Source organism: Petaurus breviceps, unplaced genomic scaffold (assembly GCF_028583685.1).
Source record: "Petaurus breviceps papuanus isolate PSGF00001 unplaced genomic scaffold, PetGlider_PUasm1.0 99, whole genome shotgun sequence".
Lineage (NCBI taxonomy): Eukaryota > Metazoa > Chordata > Mammalia > Diprotodontia > Petauridae > Petaurus > Petaurus breviceps.
Window position 1 is genome coordinate 4620997 of NW_027187465.1, and position 8419 is coordinate 4629415.

An 8419-nucleotide genomic window follows, 5' to 3' on the forward strand; every position below is an offset into this window, starting at 1 on the left:
CATCCTCCCAGGACTTCAGTTCTCTTGTTCTCCCTCCACTCATCAGTGAGTTCGTGGTCTCTGCTTTTTCTGAATTACAAAACACACAGTGTTGGAGCTGGGATGGACTTTGAGGATCCAGATGAGATAGCTGAACTAATGGAAGGCCTGGATTTGAATCCCGCCTCTGCTCCTCTCTTAGCAGCAGCCTCTTCCTCTACAAAATGAAGGGCATGGGGTCGATGGCCTTGAAGGCCCCCACAGGACTGATTCTATGGACATGAGACCTAGAGAGGGGAGGGGATTTGCCCCAAGTCACTCAGTGAGTCCCTAGCAAAGCCCAGAAGCCCAGTATGCTGACCGCTTGTCCCATCTCTCATTCCATCTTTCTAACTCCCAGACGTGGATCCCCCAACTTAGCCCATCTCCTTAACAGAGGACAGAAGTGATTCCTCGGTGGTCAGTAGGATTCTCTAAAGTGACTGCCCCCCTTCTCATTGGTGTTCCCTTGCATGTCCTCCTAGGGTGAGGTGACCAGGACGGCAGAAAGCTCTCCAAGGAAGGGCGTCCCTGACGCCCTCATAACGTAGCTTGATTTCTGTTCGAGAGAAATAGAAATCGAAATTGTCGAGAGGATTTCCCAAGGTCTCTTTATTGCTGTCCACCCTCGAGAACGGGTTCAGTGAATTACTGCTCACACTGTCGTCCTCCCGCTCCCCAAAGGGCTCTGCCCCCAGGCGGCAGCTCCGAGGGGGCCCATGCCCTGACCCTGGATTCCGCCTCCTCACCTCCCCACCCTGAGGCCAGTTACCCTGGCTGCCCCACAGCGATTTCCCCAGATGGCTTCCTTTGCTGTTGTGAAGTGGGCACGGGAGAGGGAGAAGCAACAGCCCTGTCTGCCGCGAGGCAGCTGAGGAGGGACCTGCTGGGTCAATGTGGCGGTTGTTGATCCACCCCTCATTAGAATGAAATGACTATTTAGAGCTTGGCATGATTGGCTCGGAAGGGCTTTCTGGTGACCCAAATCGTGGTGTGGTGAAAACTGCCAGACAGGAGAGGGCCTTTGGGCATCACAAAGGAGAGGTACTGAGGAGGAAGTCATAGAATTAACGTTTTAAAACTGGAAAGGACCCCCACACTTTACAGATGAGGAAACTGAGGTCCTGAGAGGTAGAGAGGTTTGTCTTCAGTCCAGAAGCTCCCCTTTGGTAGAGCCCAAACTTTCTTTTCTTTTTTCTTTTTTTCTTCTTGGAGGGGGCAAGGTAGGGCAATTGGGGTTAAGTGACTTGCCCAAGGTCATACGGCTAGTAAGTGTTAAGTGTCTGGGCTGGATTTGAACTCAGGTCCTCCTGACTCCAGGGCTGGTGCTCTATTCACTGCGCCACCTAGCCGCCCCAGAGCCCACACTTTCAGGGGAGTTCAGAAAATCCACCAAAGACCCTGAGGGAATGGCATGTGAGTGGACACAGCAAAGCTGCCTCAGGACAGGGCTGTGGGCTGTGGTCACAGAGCTGGGGAAAGGTGGGTAAATGTGAGGGCCAGTCTGGACTCAGGGCAGGCTGCTTTGCCAAGGTCCATCCTCTGGTGGGGAGCAGTTCTGGTCCTGCAGAGACATGGTGGGTCTGAGATGCTATTTAAGGCGGCGAGGAGAGCTTTCTGAGATCAGTGGTGTTTGGGGAGCTCTTTCCTCCCTCCCGACCTTCCCTGGTGACTTAAAAAATAGCATGTACTGAGGAGAAGTGGCAGCTCCTCTCTCGAAATCTAGATGTTCCTGCAAGGGGAATCCATGCACAATCATGGAACCACAGGGACTTACACAAGTTAGAACAGTGTCTGAAACAACATCCTTCGTGTCTGGCTGATGGAAGGAGAGTGTCTGGCTTGGTCTGATGGAGTCTCCCAGAAGCTGCCACCAGAAAGTCTTGGGCAACTCAGCACAATCCCAGCACCCTCCTATCAGGCAGAATGAGGGTGCCATGGCCCTCCTGGACATTCTCATTCATACCTTGCTTGAATGGGACTTGGTGGGACTGTGTAGTTTTAGTGCTTGTTTGGGGTATGTCTGTGCGTCTTGGTACTTTTTCATTCATTCATTCATTCATTCACCGAGCCTTTGTCAAGCACCACTTCACATGCACCCTGGGGGACATAAAAAGGGGAAGCAGGGGTGGTCCCTGTCCACAGAGAGTTCACAGAGGGTTGAATCACAGCCCTGACCAACATGACAGCTGCTGCCTCCATAATGGAGAGATGTGGGAAAGTGTCCTTCAGACTGGGGAGTTTCTCATTTGGCCAGCTGCTAAGCATGCCAGCAAACCTAGGAGCCCCCTCCTTCTTGAATAAGGCTCTTGGAGATGAGCCTTGGTTCATTAAAGCCTCTGCTGCTCAGCTCCCTCTCAGCCTCTGGTCCTGTCATTTCTTGCCTGAGTATCAGTCAGGTTTGGGTGCTGCCCACTGGAAGGTCTGAGCCCAATGGGGAGGAGAGCCGCAGGTGTCCTTTCCGGGACCTTTCCTAACCCCTGGTTCACCTCTGAGAGCTGAGGCAGCCACTGGTCATCTTCTTCCCATCCCACTGAAAACACGTCAGGATGGAGCATGAAGCCACCACTGACCGCTTGCCAGAGACCCCAAGGATGACCCTTGGCCTTTTGGGGTCTCTGTGCCCAGACCCGGGCTGTAAAACAAAGGGGATGGAGGAGTTGCCTCCTGGGGCCAGAGTCTCCCGGGATCCGAGATTCCTTGAGGCAGTGGCCGGTGAGCATGTGGCCGCCAGAGGGCAGCACGGCCCCACCTCACTGGCAGCTGCGGCCCTTTCCAAAGGGCCTAGGGAACGAGATGCTTCCTGGCCCTGTCTGGGCTGCTCAGGGAGGATGGGAGGAGGCCCGACGTCTGCCCGTAGGCGCCATTTCACCGCTGGATGACTTTCTGCTGGGGCTTCGGCCCCGAACCCACCAGTGTCCTTCGCTGTCAGGCCATAGCAGCATTCAGGAGCCATGACCGTCCCCATCGGGGCTGCCCACACCCTGAGGCACACGTCACACATGGGACTCCCGACTGCTACCAGGATGTCCTGATGACCCTGCCGGAGCTAGGAGGGAGCGGTGCCTTCTGCATGGTCATGCCACAGATGGCCAGGCCCCTCGCCTGCACTCGACTTCCTGGCATTCTGCAGTGCTGCTGACAGAGAAGGTCCTTGCCCAGAGGAAACGCCCTCTCCACCATCCCCAGCAAGCACCCATCTAGCTGCCGCCTGAGTACCTCGGGCAATGGCCCACTGCTCAGAGCGCCAGGCCTAGTCAGGAAGACTCATCTTCCTGAGTTCGAATCTGGCCTCAGAAACTTCCTAGCTGGGTGACCCTGGGCAAGTCACTGAATCCAGTTTGCCTCAGTTTCCATATCTGTCAAATGAGCTGAAGAAAGACATGGCGAACCGCTCCAGTGTCTCTGCCAAGAAAACCCCAAATGAGGTCACGAGAAGTAGAACAGAACTGAAGAACAGCCAAACAGGAGCAGAGAGCCTACTTCCCAGTGGGGTTTCCCTACAGAGAGCCTGAACCTGCCTCCGAAGCTTCCTCCTGTGGTTCCCGGCTCTGCCCTCTGTGGCCACAGAGCACGTCTCATCCCTGGTCTGTAAGTCCAGTTTCAGAATAAGAGGCGCCTGCTCTCCCCACTAAAGTGCATGCACTGAGTTTCCAGCCCAGGACTCTCACCTGGCCCATTAGGAAATCAAAGAGAGGGCCCCAAGGTCACTTACACTGCGAATCCACAATCCATTTCTCTTAGAAAGATCCAGACACTTCCAATATCACTCCAGTGCTCACATTTCCCCTTTATTCAGCCTGCCTGGCCCTGACCTTGGTTTCATTTCACCTCTGGCCTAGTTAATCCTCAGCATTTACAGCTTCACAAACGAAGACTATAGACCAGGCCAGCAGGGCTCTCCCACAGAAGGTGGTAGGGTGGTCAGGAACACCAGGTGCCCCATCTTAGCCTAAGGGTTCGAACGGCAAAGCTCCAGACTTTCTCAGCTCCCTGGAATCCTGATGCCAACGCGTCCGTGAGACTGGGGGAGTGGCTTCTGCCTGTCTCCAATCCAGAGAGCCTCAGTGCTTTTCCTAGTGTCTTATCCCGACCAGAGCCTGGGCTTAGGCAGGGACCTCCTTTCTGTCAGACGAAGCACAGTTATTTTGTGTGTTTTTGGAAGAGATTAAAGCATTTGGAGAGAGACAGGCCATTTTAGTCCAGGAAGATATTAAACTCTGGATCCCAGAGTGCAATGGACAGTGTGGCACATGGTGTAGGGGGCTGCAAGGGTAAGGACTGGGTCACGGATGGGCCGTCTAATCTGGTTTTTGTTGTTTTTTGTTTTGTTTTTTGGAAGGGGGAAGGCAGGGCTATTGGGTTTAAGGTCACACAGCTAGTAAGTGTGGAGTGTATGAGGCCAGATTTGAACTCAGGTCCTCCTGACTCCAGGACCAGTGCTCTGTTCACTGCCTCACCTGGCTGCCTCCTAATCAGTTTTTAATTGAGGCATCTCTAGTAATATTCAGATGAGGGCAGACACACTCCAAGAACCGCCAGCATTTCTAGAACTGGTGAGGAAGAGAAAAATGAAAGTAGTTCTACACAGGCCGGCTCTCTAGTGCCAGGAAGAATGGCGAACCCTGAACAAATGTTTGCTGGGTTCTCCAAGACGAGCTTACAGGCAAGGGCCCCTCACCTGGGCCAGCCCCAGCAGGCGCTTTTCCCTCTCCCACCTTGGGTGAGTGGTTAATGAGGCCCGTTTCCAACCTTAGCCCCGGAATGACTCCATGTCCACCAAAATGCAGAAATAGCCCCTTTCCCTGCACCTTGGGCCTCCTTGTTCACTTCTCAGACACATCTGAGAGAACCCAGTGACAGAATGGAAGGGACAGCCCTAGCTCCTTCCCTGTGACACCCAACTACTCATCATTGCATCATTCCATAGGAAAATAAGGGAGAGCCTTGGTTAGTCTTGTGTAGACCAAACAACCTGAAGGCTGAGTTGTCACCCTCACTTTGGCATTGTAGTGATGCAGCCCTGCTTGGGCCGGTTACAATCGGTGGTTTGTTTTTGACTGTTGTTAAGAAATGTAGGTTCTGTGAAATCTTACTTTTTACTTACTTTCTGTGAAACCTTGCTTTTTAAAAATATTTAAAAAAAATTTTTCCAATTATATGTAAAAACAGTTTTTAACATTCTTTTTTTTAAATTTTGAGTTCTAAATCTCTTCCTCCCTCCCTCACCTCTCCCCTTCCTGACATGAGAAGCAATTTGATATAGGTACTGCATGTGCAGTCATGCAAAACCCGTTTCCATATTAGTCACATTGTGAAAGAAAACACAAACCAAAAAGAAACCTTACTATTAAGGCTCACCTGACTTGGAATCATAGAATATTGCAGCAAGGAGGGACCTGGGAAATCACCTGATCCAACTTACTTGTGTTCTAAGAGGAGAGAGTGAGTCTCAAAGAGTTTCAGTAACCTGCCCAGGGCCTCCTGGCCCACCAGCAGCAGTGACGAGGAGTGACCCAGGTTCTCTTTCCACCATCCCATACCATCTTCAACCACCCTATTGAAAGTCATGCCAGGCAGGGCCATCCTTTGCCTGTTAAAACAGGTCGCCTGTGGGGTGGCCAGGTAGCACAGCGAGTAAGAGCACCGGCTCCAGTGTTGAGAAGACCTGGAGATCTAATCCCAGGCTCAGACACTTAGCACCCACCCAGAAACACCTGTCCGTGTAACCTTGAGCAAGTTACTTAACCCCAATTGCTTAGGGGCAGCCAGGTGGCTCAGGAGTAAGAGCTCCGGCTCCAGTGTCGGGATGACCTGGATCAAATCTGGGCTCAGATACTCAGCACCACACCCAGAAATAACTGGCCGTGTAACCTTGAGCAAGTTACTTAACCCCGATTGCTTTAAAAAAAAAAAAACAGGTCGCCTGAGGCAAAGACCTGTTTACCCCGTACCCAAACAGCCAGAGAGCCCAGACACCAGCACGGTTTGGTTCTTTGCCCATATCTTTTGTATCATCCAAGAAAAATTAAATTGTGTTCAGTATACCCACAGTGTTAAACTAATGTAGAAACGAAGGCCACTAATTCACACATAGGATCTCTGCAAGCCACAAAGTGACTTAGTGTTGAAATGTAATGTTATCTATGTTTCACTGAATTTTTATTTCTTTTGTCAAATATTGCATTTTAATCTGCATTGGGCCTCACTTGATTGTGTCACAGGCTGCATGTCTGACACCTCAGCAGTACAGCATTGGCAATAATAACATTGTATTCTATTAGAATTGTTTACAATTTGATGGTTGATATATATGGTTTATATGACACTTCCCAGTTTATCAGAATATTCAGTTATTCATCTCCCCTTCACACACACCCCCCCCAACCATTTAGACAAGTGGGATTTTACTGGAAAAGTTTTGAACTCTACTGGGAGAGTCAGGAATTATTAAGAGAAATTTAACATGGAGTAATATATATGAAAACTGGGACAAGAGAGAATGCCAGAGCAGGGACCATAGAATAAAGAGTGCTGCTTCCAGGAGGGACTGGGATACCCAGATCGAAGGGCCCTTTGAGATCATCTAGTCCAGCCTCCTCTCTACATTTAAGTAAACTGAGGCCCAGAGAGGAAAGGCGATTGCAATATCTCTGTAACTTTTTACTGTCATCATGGTGGGTAGTGCTGTTGCTAATGCTATCCATCATCTGACTTTGCCCAGGGGAGCAGCTGCCCAGAACAGTCTTGGGGGCAGAAGTGGATCATGGTTATAAAAATGCAGGGGGCAGGGGTGTTCTTTCTCCAAGATGTTTATACAAATGCTAAGAAGAAAAAAGTTCCCAAGCCCTCATGGGACTAAATCAAGTGTTCACTTGGTAATGAGAGAGCACTGGGCAGGGAGCCAGGAAGCTTGGGCACCAAGACCAGCAGTGTGACCTTGGGCAAGTCACATGGCCTCCTGAGATCTCCGTTTTCTGGAGAATAGGACTAGGGGGCTAAACTGGCCGTTCTCTGGCCTCCCTTCTTGCTCTCATGGTCTGCAGACACTCTATCCCGGGGCTCCTGAATAGGGTTGAAACTCCCGCCCTCTTTGTGTACAGTGAACTTATTCCCCTCCCAGTGTCCTGCTTCGAAAGAGCCATTTTATGGGCCCTTTATGGCTCACGTCTCTTGGGTCACTGCAGAAACTTCTAATCTAGCTACGTCTACAGGGCTCCATAGAAGAGCTGGGCCTTTTCTGTGGCCTCTTTCTAAGGCCAGGCTTTGGGGGAGCAGGGAGTGGCCTCCTTGGCCTGAGTCTCCTTGAAATGACTCTTGGAATAATAGTATCTTCCAGGGGATTTGTCTTTGGAATAGAGACCTCACTTTATTTTTCATTTCCTAGTTCATACTGGATTAGAGCTGCTTTCCCTTCCCTGGGGAGGCAGAGCTCAGCAGACAATTGATAAGGGCTCAGTCTGGTCCAGTCAAGTCAATCACTTTTCTCCCTGTCATTGAACATAAGCTGTCAGTCGGATGGTTGGCCCCCATTTCCTCATATTTGTACGCATCGAAGAGCTGCCTTTATCATAATCGCCATTTTCATAGATATCGTAATAGTGCCCGTTTTGGGGGGACTAAGCCGGTGCTAGACTCCTGAATAGGTCCTTAAACCCCTCCCAGTGTGCTGCACACATTCTCAATTAGAAAAAGCTTAGGAGAAAGGGGGATGCTTGTTTCATTCCCCAGGCCCAGAGACTGGCATCCTTTGGATCCCTCCTTCTCAGTCCTTCTCACTGAACGTTCACCAAATCCTGTCACTTCTGCCTTCGCCCTCCTTCTCTGTTTTGTCTGTCTCCGTTTCCACTCCTATGACCCACTTCTAGGGGATATGGATCATTGTTGCTGCCTCCTACTTTCTCTTTCCTACCTTTGGTTTGGCTCCCCGTTAACTTTCCACCCTGCATACCTCTGCCAAGGCAGTCCTTCCTGCTTGGGGCACTTCAATGGCCCCCATCACCTGCAGCACAAAGGTGGCCTTCCTCTACCTGGCTTCCATGACCCTCCATAATCTGGCTCTGTCTGAGCAGTCCAGACTGACTTCCCACTTCTTCTGGGCATAAGCCTACTCATCCATTTACTGTCCGCCCTCCCCCCTGCCCCACACACATACTGCTCACTCTGGCCTCTTTACTGTCCACACACACAGACACACACGCACGCACACACACACACTGCTCATTCTGGCCTCTTTACTGTCCACACACACACTACTCACTCTGGCCTCTTTACTGTCCACACACACACACTGCTCACTCTGGCCTCTTTACTGTCCACACATACACACTGCTCACTCTGGCCTCTTTACTGTCCACACACACTCACACACATACACACATCACATACACACTCACACACA

The 8419-nt window shown here is 50.9% G+C and overlaps 1 protein-coding gene across 2 annotated transcripts in view; it reads left to right on the top strand.

Moving 5' to 3' along the window:
* Nucleotides 1–8419, top strand: part of TTC28 (tetratricopeptide repeat domain 28) — a 712524-nt gene that overhangs the window by 665206 nt on the left and 38899 nt on the right. The window lies entirely within an intron of this gene.